This window comes from Aethalodelphis obliquidens, unplaced genomic scaffold (assembly GCF_003676395.1).
Source record: "Aethalodelphis obliquidens isolate GAN/ISIS:26980383/991018 unplaced genomic scaffold, ASM367639v1 scaffold25, whole genome shotgun sequence".
NCBI classification, from domain to species: Eukaryota; Metazoa; Chordata; class Mammalia; order Artiodactyla; family Delphinidae; genus Aethalodelphis; species Aethalodelphis obliquidens.
In genome coordinates, this window is record NW_020837969.1 from 27,392,296 (window position 1) to 27,406,316 (window position 14,021).

The 14,021-nt window shown below is 45.4% G+C and overlaps 1 protein-coding gene across 1 annotated transcript in view; it reads left to right on the plus strand.

Annotated features, from left to right (window-relative positions):
* The window catches only part of UNC5D (unc-5 netrin receptor D), a 601,039-nt gene that overhangs the window by 393,225 nt on the left and 193,793 nt on the right, over window positions 1-14,021 (plus strand). The gene's annotated exons all lie outside the window — the stretch shown is intronic.

Consider the following 14,021-nt stretch of genomic DNA (forward strand, 5'->3'; position numbering starts at 1 on the left):
TAGCCTCAGAATCACCACTCACGGTCCAGGGGCTGGTCAGTGGGGACTGGATGGAACCCAGCTCTGGCCCCTGTCCTCTAAGACATGGTAAATACTTGCGGCGCCTCGTTTTCTGTTTTGTAAAATAAAGGAAACAGAATGTACCAGGATGAGTGAGGAATGAAGATTCTAATCTGCGTGAGATGCGTACGTACCTGTGTACATGTTCCTTCTATGATGAGCAAACGCCGTGTTTGCGGTGCCTTTGTAGAATACAACCAGCTGGACTCGCGAGGATCGACTCTAGGCGGTGCGGAGGCCCGCACACCTCGGTGACCAGCAGACGCGCCCCGCCGTACTGGTTTTATTTGGGGAGCAGAGAGAAGCTTGCAGAGCCCAGGTTTCTGCTCCATCTTCAGTCAGGATAAAACTGCACCTCTGTACCCCGGGAGCAGACTGGCGGAGATCTTCTCCAGGGCGTCGCGTGGGAGGCCACGCCTCCATCAGGCTGGAGGAGGGAGGAGGCGCCCGAGGCCGGAACCCCAGGGCCCAACGGATGGAGCTCGTCTTTCGTGCCTCTGCGGCTGCGGCCCCTTATTCCTGCCGCGAGCACACGAAGCCCCGGGTCTGGTCACGAAAAGGCTCTGTTTTCTCTGCACCTGTCTCCTTGGCGGGTGATGTCTGCAAACAAGGAAATTCAGGCCCTTCCATGCTGGGCATCCTCTGCTACTCACTGGACCATGGTGGGCGGAGCTGCGGAGTCTTCCTTTGAAAACGGAAAGTGTAGTATGTCAGCGGAGGCCTGGCAGGGCCTAGGAAGGGCGGTCATCCAGGGGACCACTGGCATGTTTTTAGACAGTCTCGCTGCGTCCAGTGGGGAGTAGGGGATACAGCCGTTGTGGACACTTTCTTTCTGTAAATGCGTGCGCCCCAGGAAAGGGTATCAGGGGGTCCTTAGCCCCGCCCCCCCCCCCGCCCCGGCTCTGTGAGAATTAAGTGAGGGAATGTGGATCAAAGAGGGTGTTCAACTACAAAACCCATGGCAGATATCGTTTCTGGGTCTGTTTTATCTGAAGGTAGGAAATACCCGTCTTCAGGCCACCGTTTCCCGACACACTATGAAAGCCTCCCTCCTGGCCCTCAGGAGTCACCGAGGGAATTTCCAAGGAACTGCACCGAACGCCAGCGTGGAATCGGGAGCTCCTCGTGTTGTTTTGGGGCTGCAGAGGCTGGCTGTTTGGGCATTACCTAGAGTTTGGGCTCCAGCCCAGGTTCCCCCCCAGCCTTGTGTCCCCATGTGATCCTCTTCAGGGCGTCCCCGAGGCTGAGGTGTGCGTGGCTGTGTGTCCATCCTCCTGTGCCTTGGCAGCGAAGAGCTGCCTTCCTGTGTGCATGTGTTGCAGGGAATGTGGCCGGCACAGCGCTTGTTTGGGAAGCAGAGAGGCAGGGCCGCGTCTGGGCTGCCTCTATCGCTCTGCCAGCTGGCTGGCGACGTTTAACCTCACAGTGGCGCCCAGAATCGCTTGCCCTGCAGTTGCTGCCACAGCGTATGAGACTCTGGGCTTCTGCTGGCCCTGCTGCCGCCCCTGTCCCCCCAGCCTGGACACTGGGCTGTGATGGAGATGTTCCCAGGGCCCAGTTCCCAGGGCATGTCTGACTGCCCCAGGCCCACTTCCAGGTGAAGGGATGTGAACGGCAGCCACACCTCCCGTGTCCAGAGGGCATGGTGGTGGAAGAAGGGAGCACGGGCCTGCTCTCGCTGCGCCGGGCGTCGGCCTCTGTAGGGCTCAGAGGGTGCAGATGTCCCACTGTGGCCTGTGCTGCTGCAGCAGGTGAAGGGGAAGGCCCCGTGCTGCCCTTCTGGCCTGCTGTTCTCTGGGGTGTGCCCTGCCTGCCACAGCTACGATCCTTTGGGCGCAGACGTGTGTCTGCCTATCTCCTTAGTTCAGACTCTCCAGCTCCCCAAGGAGGCTCTTGTCCTTAGTGCTGGGGAGCCGCTGAGCCCACACAGGCAGAGTTTTCCTTCACTCCTGGCTTGGTTTCGTGAATCTGTCTGTCTTTAGAATAAAACTGGTGGTGAGGGCTTCCCTGGTGACGCAGTGGTTAAGAATCCGCCTGCCAATGCAGGGGACACGGGTTCGAGCCATGGTCCAGGAAGATCCCACGTGCTGCAGAGCAGCTAAGCCCATGTGCCACAACTACTGAGCCTAAGCTCTAGAGCCCATGTGCCACAACTACTGAGCCTAAGCTCTAGAGCCCATGAGCCACAACTACTGAAGCCTGCGTGCCTAGAGCCCATGCTCCGCAACAAGAGAAGCCACTGCAATGAGGCCCGCGCACCGCAACGAAGAGTAGTTCCCGCTCGTCGCAAGTAGAGAAAAGCCCGCGCACAGCAACGAAGACTCAACGCAGCCAAAAGTAAATAAAATTTTAAAAAATGATAGACTGATTCATCAAGGAGTTACATGTGTTGGGTGGACATGACCTGGGCTCTGAAGGACGTGATGAATCCATGTAAGAAGAGCTGGATAAAGAGAAAACCAGTGTGAGCAACAGGGTGAGTCAGGCAGACAGAAGTTATGTTCCCAAAAGAGGTGGTCCTAGTCTACACTCCGCCTCTACTTCTCAAGTGGCCCAACTTGCCTCACATGAAAAAATAAGCCACATTGCACAGCTGTAGACCGCATTTGTGGCCTTGAACCAGTGGGTCAAAAATGCGTGCCATGGATGAATCACATGAGACCACCACCCTGCTGAGGAGGTCGCCTCCAAATAGGAAGTCTGCTGAACTGTATCAGAACGCTGACAGAGACACAGTGGGGGCGTTGGGGGGACAACCTATTCTTGGAGCTTGTACCTCATTCTCCACCAGGGCAAACCCAAGATGGGCATGCTTATTCCACAGCTTCACTTGACGGGACTGTCACATGTTGAAGTGGTAGACCTGGCTTCTAGACCCCTTTCTCTACCTCATAATTAGAAAAGCTAAATCCCTTGTTTTGTTTTGCTTTAATGACATCATTACCTTTTCTACTTGAAAAGACAGGGGGCTGGAAAAAAGCAATCTTTGGGGGGGGGCCTTAAAATCCAAGGGAGGCATTATTTACTAAATCACATTATTTAAGAACATGGACCTTGGAATCATGAGTCAGGTAGAGTTCAATCTAAGCCCCTCCTTTTATTAGCTGTCTGATCTTGGGCTAATTCTGTAACATTTCTGAACTTCAGGGTCCTCATGGACAAAATGGGGTACTAATGTCTCATAGGGATACTGTGAAGATTGATTCAAATGAGATCATGTGGTTATAACAGTTACCTGAGTTCCTACCACGTAGCATAGTAAATGGTTATTGTTAATAGTAGTTGTGTTAGATAGATAATAAAATCCATTAACACCTTATTGCTTTGTTTTTACTGTTTCTCCATAGTGTATGATTGGGGAACCAGATCTGCCTCTGTGATGTTCTCACATTGTTACTATGTTGTTGATGTGAGGTCGTGTTGAGGTTTACATCCACTCTTCTCTCTTCCTGAACCATGTGGTCCCACTTCGTTCCCACCCGGCTTAACGTGTTCTCATCCTGTTTCCATCCAGGCTAATGCCTTCTTTCCAGGCGATCATGATCTCCCTCAGTTTTAAGGATGTAGAGACTGTGGGAGTCATGTGTTCTCAGTGACAAATTCATTTATTTTCAAAGTAAAACAATGCGGCATGTGAACAACTTGATTTTGTCATTGGAAGTGCTCTGTACGAGTCAAGGTGGGAGATGAGGATCAATGTGAGGAATGGATCTGAGCTCCAAGTGGTAGAGTCAGCAAAAAGGATAAAGTGTCACCCTGCCTCTCGGATGGTAATTTCTTCTCACTGTCTCATCTGTGATGGCCAGCGTTGTGTTTGCCACAGCAACTGTCAGACCAATCACAAACCAAGCCTGGGAAGCATTTGGTCAATACATCCCGTGCATCAAACTCGGAGTCATTTTTATGTTTGTTTGTTCCCCTTATTACTTTCTCTGGCTGAGTAAAATCTCTATTACTTCGGGCTCAGGAACAGAGAATGTGCTGTGAACACCCGAGGCGCACATTCTATTTTATTTTTATTCTTTTTTGTGATGACTCCATTATTCCCTTATGTGTGAGTTTTTCCCCAGATTGTTTTTCTCCCTTTTGCTTTCTTCAGTGCCCTCTTCTTTTGGCTTCCCCGTTTATTTAGTCCAGCTGCATGGTAGTGAGCTGGTGCCACGGCTTGGCTTTCCTCCTTCAGAGCAGTCAGTGGCTCCCGGACTTCTGCATTTCACAGACCAATCAAATTAATCCCCTCCCCTCCCTGTAAGAGGATGGGCTAGCCGAGTGTTGCCAACTTTTTTGTTTTTTTCAAGGAAGGACATTAAGACATAAGAGCCATTTTCCATAACTATTATTTCATTCAGAAAAGGGCATTTAACAACAACATAGAATCACAGAATTATACATTTATTTTTTTTAGTTGAAGTGTAGTTGATGTACAATGTTGTGTTAGTTTCTGGTGTACAGCAAAGTGATTTAGATATACATATATATATATATATATATATACATATTCTTTTCTATTATGGTTTATTACAGGATATTGAATATAGTTCCCGGTGCTATGCAAGTAGGTCCTTGTGTTTCTACGTTATATGTAGTAGTGTGTATCTGCTAATCCCAAACTCCTAATTTATCCCTCCCCCAACCCTTTTCCCCTTTGGTAACCTTAAATTGGTTTTCTATGTCTGAGTCTGTTTCTGTTTTGTAAATAAGTTCCTTTGTATCGTTCTCTTAGAGTCCTCATATAAGGGATGTCATATGAGGTTTGTCTTTCTCTGACTTACTTCACTTAGTAGGATCATTTCTAGGTCCATCCACGTTGCTGCAAGTGGTATTATTTCACTCAGAGTTATACATTTTAAATTAGCTTTATAATGAATTTTACTGTTTTCCTTTTTCCTCTACAAGACTGAAAGCAAAGTCACTGTAGTCCATGCATCTTGTGAATGAGGGATACAAGGCACCTGTCACCTTCCCTCGGACAACGCTGGTGGATTAGAGTTAAGAATAGTGCTCAAGGCTATCTATAGTGGAAGGAACAATCAAAGATCTCTTTAGTTCTTTAATCAGTTCCTCTGCGTTATTCTTATTTTCAGGAATACCTTTCTTCACATTTTGTCCACGTGTTTGCCATGAAGTCAGTACTGCCCAAAAGAGAAATGAGCTTACATTTCTGTTAGAAGCTACAGTCGTGAGTAAAGCATCAAACTTTGTGTAGAGATTTGCTAGAACATGGAGAAACAGCCAGACCTTGTGTTGCCCACTAGCTCTCCATGAGCGAACAGGATGGGCCTTGAAAATTGCTATCGTATGTCATCCATTCACAGCATGCATGCACCAGTGATGATGGTTTTAGTTTTACATTTGATTTGTACCTTCCTGCACAAAAGCCCTGGGTTCTGGAATCAACAGCGAGGAATTCAAACCCTGCATCTGTCGATCACTGGCTGTGTGATCTTGGACGACTTCCTTCTCCGCTGATTTTCTCACTTATAAAAACAAAAGAGATGCTAGTAATGCCCACCTCCAGGTACTCCTAAGATTTAAATGAAAGGAGGTGGTAAGAATGACTGGTACCGTGCTTGGCACAAAGCCTTTGGGGATACAGAGATGCTCCCTTATCCTTTTTCACTGCAACCCTGTTTAAAAGGGAAAACCTAAATAGGGCGTCTCAGAACCGTTCATGGTCTCTCTCTAAATTAATTGCTATGGTTCTTCCCTCTCCTCCATCAGCCACCTGTTTTGGGTCGCGTTCTATATACGTATTTGCCTACATACACCTCCTTGTTAATTTATTCTCTAAAATAGGGCCTTTTTCAATTACAGGGATATTAATTATTATCACCCTTAATTATTGTAATCTGCTACAGTCTTATTTTGAGTGTGCGTGTGTGTGTGTGTGTGTGTGTGTGTGTTTTAACCCAGTAGTTTGTGAACTTCAGCAGCCTAAGGTAGCTTTTTTTTTTTTTTTTTTTTTTGCGGTACGCGGGCCTCTCACTGTTGTGGCCTCTCCCGTTGCGGAGCACAGGCTCCAGATGCGCAGGCTCAGCGGCCATGGCTCACGGGCCCAGCCGCTCCGCGCCATGTGGGATCTTCCTGGACTGGGACACGAACCCATGACCCCTGCATCGGCAGGTGGACTCTCAACCACCAGGGAAGCCCTATGGTAGCTTTTTATCTGCTTTCCAATAACACTGTTTCATTTCCAGCCCTCACAGGACATTCCACGGGGATGAGCTCTACAGCTGCTTTCTGCCAAACATAAACCTCCTTTGATTTTTGAGTGTTCTGCAGAGGTTGGTACAGTATTCTAAAATACCTTTAAAAGTCTATCATTTGAAAAAAAATGTTAGAAATGTGCCTTATAGGTGCTCGTTTATCAAATGTTGAACACAGGGTCTGGCACTTAGCTGGTCTCCCCTTGATGTTCCAGTGGATATCTACATAAACTGTTACGGTTTATTTACTACGATAGCTTTTAATAGAAATGTAGAATAATTTCTCTTCTGGGCAATACCGAATTTCATTGCAAACCCATCAACAAAATTCCCATAAAAGCCAAGTTGCAAGTATCGCCAAAGCTGGGAGAGTCGTTGCTGCCTTTGTAGATGGGCTAGTCTGTTTACGGTTCTTGTACACATACTGTAAGATATAATGTGGCAGGATTGCTATATTGTAATAAAACAATGTGGTGCTCCCGGAAGGAAAAAATGGGGTTGGTGAATTACAGCAGTCGTTGTACCTTGTTCCCCGTTATTGAAAATGTAGTATGATTATTAAATGCGTGCAGTGTGCATTTTACACACTTCGTGATACGTCTAGGTTTTTATGTGTGCCTGGAATATCAATATTTGCTTTACTTTCAGGGAACATTAGTTACAAATACAATAAGCGTGTTTCATTTTTCATTGAGGACACACTGGCTTCAGTTTTCAAGGCGGAGTATGCAATCGATGCCGATGATTATTGATCTAGAAACTCTGTTGAAAGTAAGCAAGACTGGGTTGGTGATAAGCAAACACAGATGCTGCTGCTGCTCTTGCTGAGATGCACAAAAGCGGAGTGAGTAGCAGTAAATAAGAGTTTAATTAAATTGCTCCTTGGCGGAGAGTGGGACTATTTCTCGGCTTTGGTTTAGAACCCACAGGTTCTCTTTTTTCCTTTTGTTGTACGTCTGGCCTTCTCATCAATACTAATGGGAACTGTATGCAGTAAAGGGGCAGCTGACCCCATGTCCCACAGTGTCAGTAAAATACCACATGGATTTTTCCCCCTTGGGCTACTCAGGTTTTTTTTAAATGCAAAAAAAGAATGAAATCTCAACGTATAAGAAAATCTCAAGTTATAAATTCTATGTGGTACTCTCAGAGTATCTTATAAATGCTAAAATAATAATCATAATATCTTAGAAACTCATAAAAGATCCATGTGGGTTTTGTATAGGACTTGTTTCAGATTGTAATTAGAACCAAAAGATTAAAATATAGCCTCCCCTTGGAATTTAACTCCGATGAGCTATATGCATAGACGTGATGATGGTGCTTGGTAAACCATGCTCCTGGGCTAGAAATGAATGAAAATGATTAATTCGATGCTGTAAGGTATTGCGTTGATAGCAGGGCACACGTAGCCTTCAGCACATTTGGGTTCAAAGCCATATGAAAGATTACGAGTGCTTGAAAATGATTAAAGCAGAGCTAGCAAGGTACGATTTCCACTTGCTGTGTTGCTGTTACCTTCCCTAGAGCACAGACTGGGAATATGTATCATCCAGGCAGCCTCCGTGCTCTAGCAAAAGGGACGTTGCATTATTTCTCTGTACTAGTTCAAACATATTTTGGATGATACTATCAGGCAAACCTGTGTGTCCATGTAGGGACCAAATCTGCTTATGAAACTGCTTTGCTAGTTTGTAATTGCTCTTGTTTTCTGCCAGACATTGCATTTGTCTGTTGGTACTGGAGGTTATTTTCACTTAGTAAAACTCTAGACTGGCTCTGACCACACTGCAGAACACTTAGTACTCATAACCTAGTATGCGCTAACTCTGCTAGTCTGTAGAGACCAATGCCTCTCTCCTACCGACACCTCAGCACCCCTCTACTAAGGAATGGTTAGAGAGGTGACCGTTCCGTTCATCTTTCCAAATTAAACACAGATGTCAACAAAATGTATTCAGGGATTTTTCTTTTTTCTTTTTTATTGAAGTATAGTTGATTTACAATGTTGTGTTAGTTTCAGGTGTACAGCAAAGTGATTCAGTTATACATATACCCATTATTTTTCAGATTATTTTCCATCATAGGTTTTTACAAAATATTGAGTAGTGTTCCCTGTGCTACATGGTAGGTCCTTGTTGATTATTTTATATATAGTAGTGCATGTATGTTAATCCCAAACTCCTAATTTATCCTTCCCCTTATTCAGGGATTTTTTTTTTTTTTTGGCCCCGCTGAGCGGCTTGTGGGATCTTAGTTCCTCAACCAAGGGTTGAACCTGGGCCCATGGCAGTGAAAGTGCTGAGTCCTAATCACTGGACCGCCAGGGAATTCCCCAGGGATTTTTAAACAGAAAACAGAAACAAGTGAAAAAAAGCTTTTCATACAGTCCATCATATTAGCCTCTTCCCCAATTTTTCTTATCAGTTTTGTACACACCCCCGGAATAAAACCCAGTGACCTTTAAGATGGAGTTCTAAACATTAACGTTCAGACATAATCACCTGGTTTAATTAATCTAGTAATTTCTGCCCTAATTTGTTCGATTCATCATCTTGTGAAGACAGAGGAGCTGGGGGCGGGCGTTGGGGGGAGACGCTTAGTACATTCAGGGCACCTTTATTATATTGATTTGTCACCATTCCCTTCATAGCAAAGCATGCAGTCTTTTCCCCTGGTGAATAATTTATAGTCTGTGGGTCTTCTGTCTGAGAATGCAGCCATCTTTACTTAGCAAAATCTAGCCCTCCTGTTTCTGTGGGCAGTAACCCAGGATTTTCAAGTAGTCATCATGGCAGAAAATTCCAAATGCCATTGCCATTCTCTAGTTGATAGCACTTTATTTAAAAAAAAAAAAAAAAAAAAGGCTCTCTTTTTGTACTTACTGCACTGTCTTTTCTTGTGGTTGGAAGAAAGGTGTGAGTCTGGTGTCTAGGTGACAGGCAATACTGCATTTTATAGACTTTGAGATGCCATCAACTGTAAGAAGAGCAATTACTTTGTATACCACTGAAAGCCAGTGTTTAATTTTAGGATGTTATCAACTATAAACACAACCAGATTTCCAAGATGTCAGTGTGCAAAGTGTGCTTGTATATTTTAGAATCAGAGAAATATTTCTGTCCTTCTTTCTTTGCTTTTCCTTGGTATTATACTTTAGAAACTTTCCAACGCACAAACAATTGTCTTTTAAAAAGATACTCTGAACTTAATGTTTTCAGAAATGGATTACGTATTAAATGACTGTGTCCTACAGAACCCTAGAGTGATAGGTTTTATAGGTTCAAACAGAAGTTAGGTTTATGAAGGGGATAAAGAACAAGCTTGTTATCATAAGCGCTCTGAGGATCTGGCTTAATGCTGTGTTACAGTGTGAGACTCACTCTTGATGATATAATAATTAGAGATTTCCCACAGGGTGGCCCCTTCTAGGAAATATCTGTGTACATCATAGAATTAGCGAATGTTAAATCCGGATAGGATCATAATGATTAGCCAGACTTGTCCAACCCCTTGTTTATACAGATGAGGAAATCAACCTCAGAATGCAAACACAGTCAGATTCCAGGCTGGTGCTCCATCATTGCTGTGGACATTCTTGTGGATTTCTCTGGTGCAGAAATGGGGAGCAGACCCAGGGTACAGTTTACATCCAAAGATTCTATCCTCTTGCCTTTTGTATTTGCCATTTTTCTCCCAAACTGCCAGTGCTGTTTCAATAGCAAACCTATATTTTCCCCTAAATAATGGTGGCAATGTTTTCTGTTGTCTTAAATCAAAGAGTGAAAAGCTACCTAAATATGGGCGCTTTTTCAATCACTCGGTCATCTCATAATTAGGAAGGGGTATGTTTTAGTTTCACAAAAGTGCGTACAAAGTTTAGCACGCAGCTGTAACTTCTGTGCTGTAATGTGTTGTCTGTTTATCAGTCTTAAGTTCCCCTCCGAGTCATAAAAGTGTTGAGATCATTATAAATGAGGTCATCTGTATGACGCCTAGACCCAGAATTATTTTAACTTGGGGGTAGCCATAAGATTTTGGTTTTCCCAGCTTTTTTGATTTGCCTTTCTTATTGAATTATTTGAACCCTTTCTTACCTGGCAACTTTTTTTTTAATACCTTGAAAATAAGAAATATGTAATATAGTTACATGTGCAAAAGGCTTTAATTTTGTCTTTTATTTTCTGGATTTAAGTTGATGAATCCAATGAAGTAAATGTAATGAGTTGCTTCCCTGACAGCAGAACTCTGGACCTTTTATACTGGACTTTATCTACTTATAGGAAAGGTTGTTATGATATTGGAATTCGTGGTAAAGCTATTTCAGTGACTTGGAGCGTGTACAAACACTCTTGCATTCACTGATCTGTACTTCCCCCCTCCCCCCGCTTGCAATTACTTTGTATGATCAGTATATGATCAGGGATTAATAGGCCCTCATTTGAATTCTGAGCAGTCCTGATCTCAGAAAATAAGGCTAGCATTAGGGATAGTTTACTATTCCTCTGACACTGGCTGAGTCATCCAGCCTGGTTATACCAGGAGCAGAGAAAAAGCCAAAGCTAAGTCTTATTCGCCCTGAAGAAGCAACAGAGTCCTCTGTTTCTGTGTCATCAAGCCAGAAATATTGTGGCAGTTAAGTGTGTTGAGAATGGTCTGGCTCTCCCTAGGGACTGCCCTGCAAACTCTTGTCTTGTAGAATTTCCCAGGATTTTCTCTAGAATTTTAGGACTGTACCTTCTGATCCAATTTCACTTTCATCTAGTGATTCTTAGAGAGAGAGGAAAAGAAAAAAAGGGCTAGTTAAATCTTCCCCATTTAATTCTGTTAACTGGTTTAAAGTGCTACCAAAGATACGATTACATCAGAGCCAGAATAGTTTACAAGGGAGAAAAAAATCTGCCGGAATGTTGCCAACTTCATCCCTGCTGTAAGCCAGGCTTCTCCCAAGGGCATAATTTTGGGTCTCAAGGATTCAAGATAGCACCTGGATATCTCTGCTCAGCGATCCTCATTTGTGAATGACAGCAGTTTCTCTGGATGGTGGGTCTCTGATCTCTGCTTTGTGAAAAGGCAGACGATTTGATCTGGAAGGAAGGAGCCTCGGAAACCATTTGACCTGACTGCCTCACTTCAGGGACGGTGACATGAGATCCAGAGACGCCTATGCTTTACTCAAAGTCACACAGCTAGTCGGTGTTACAGCAGCCGCTTTACACACCTCTTCTGGCTCTCGGTCAAGTCTTCGATCACCTGCACCACTCGCGGCTGGACGGCTCCACTCTACACTGTTGGAAAGGTGTTGACCCGGTGGCCGCAGATCGTTAGGTGTTCAGCCTCGTTCGACTTTGTCACCCCAGCACGTGTACGGACCCGGGGAATTCAAGTTTATGGAAGCAGAAAAGTGCTCAAGCTGTTCACTTCCGTGACCAGTAGTCTGAACGGGGCAGATGAAGAGGAACTTCCTCTGATTTTGCTTAGAGCTCTTCGTGCCTCCACCTGTAGTATGAGGATATTGACGACAATCACGCTTAGTCCTGACCTTATATGATTATGTGCAGGGATTATGTGTAGTTGCGATACAGCTTTGGGATCCGTGGTCCCTCACTCTTGGACTTTCTTCAGAGGGTGTTTTAACGTGACTAACTTATTTTCCTATGTAACATGATTTTATATTAGCCAGAAAAAGAATTCCTCTGCATCATTTATCCAGTCCTCTAAGGACAAGATGAGTTCCTAACTGGGGTCCGTGTAGGCATCTGCACTCTGCACGTGTCTGGCATCACCCACTGTTCCATCAGGCTCATCATCAAAGCTTTGCTTCCCAGACTCAAGCACAGAAATCAGTTGCGTTGCCACAGAGCAATCAGGGCCTCCTTGCACTTAAAACCAAGACCCAGCTGAAACCAGATGACTGACTGATATCTGCATACGGGAGATGCAACCAGTGGCCAATCTATAAACCTGCCCTGGATCTGTGTTCATAGTGGACAGAAAAGTTTTCTGTTTTTCTCCTATTTGCGGTGAGCTTCAGTCTGTTTTCCACTCATGCTTTCTTCTCAGTATGTGAATGAGGAAAGCCTACATTATTTGGGAAACAAACCTCTTTAACATGGCATTGATTCCCTCCAAAACTTGGAGCTGAAAGACCAGCTACTTTTATTTTGTTTGTTATATGGAATGACATAGACATAGAAATGGGTTCTCTTTTTTTTTTTTTGGTACGTGGGCCTCTCACTGTTGTGGCCTCTCCCGCTGCGGAGCACAAACTACAGACGTGCAGGCTCAGCGGCCATGGCTCATGGGCTCAGCCGCTCCGCGGCATGTGGGATCTTCCCAGACCGGGGCATGAACCCGTGTCCTCTGAATCGGCAGGTGGACTCTCAACCACTGCGCCACCAAGGAAGCCCCTAGAAATGGGCTCTTTGTGACCTCAGTGGTTATGAAGGCTGAAGAAGGGGGCCTTCGATCCCTGAAGGCTGAGTGTCATTTGACTTCACATCCACTGGTGGTCCTCATTCCATCCGGGTCACCTTTATCCAAGGAAATACGAGAACCTGCCACCAGCTGCGGCCTCCTCCCTGTGCTGCTATGGCTGCCGCATTCAGAGGTAGGAGGGGACATGGAATTCTTCTCTGAAGATCACATCCCTGCTCCTCTTTCACTGCAGTCCTGTCCACTGCAGGACGGTGCACAAGGAGGTCAGCGCAAAGTCACACCTCGCCTTTATGCTGGTGTCCTCAGACTCACTGTGGGCATTCTGCCCCTCCCAGCTGTTAGCCACCTTCAGGCCAGAAAGGCTCAGATGAATCTAGGCTGCCGCCTCCTCTCCCGCCACGTGTGTGAGGTCTCGCCTGCTCCAGGAACCCTCCTAGTTCTCAGCTACTGATTGTGGTTCCTTTCGAGCCCCTTTCCTAGTCCAAAACTAACCCTTGACGTCCCACATCTCGACAAACTGCCTGTCGATGGATTCTCACCTCCTTTGTTTGGACTCTAGCTTTAAAAAAAATTTTTTTATATACAATTTGTTTTTTTTTAAAGAAGATGTTGGGGGTAGGAGTTTATTAATTAATTTATTTTTGCTGTGTTGGGTCTTCGTTTCTGTGCGAGGGCTTTCTCTAGTTGTGGCAAGCAGGGGCCACTCTTCATCGTGGTGCGCGGGCCTCTCACTATCGCGGGCTCTCCCGTTTTGCAGAGCACAGGCTCCAGACGCGCACGCTCGGTAGTTGTGGCTCACGGGCCCAGCCGCTCCGCGGCATGTGGGATCTTCCTGGACAGGGGCACGAACCCGTGTCCCCTGCATCGGCAGGCGGACTCTCAACCACTGCGCCACCAGGGAAGCCCCTATTTTTGTACAATTTTTAAAGCTTACTTTCCATATATAGTTATTACAGAATATTGGCTCTATTCCCCGTGTTGTACAATACATCCTTGAGCCTGTCTTACCCCCAATAGTTTGTGCCTCCCACTCCGCCACCCCTGTGCTGCTCCCCCACTGCTGGCAACCACTAGTTTGTTCTCTGCGAGTCTGCTTCTTGTTGTTATCTTCACTAGCTTGTTGTACTTTTTAGATTCCACATATAAGTGATATCATACGGTATTTGCCTTTCTCTGACTTATTTCACTTACCTAATGCCCACCAAGTCCATCCATGTTGCTGCAAATGGCAAAATTTCATTCTGTTTTACAGCCGAGTGGTACTCCATGATGTGTGTGTGTGTGTGTGTGTGTGTGTGTGTGTGTGTGTGTGTGTGT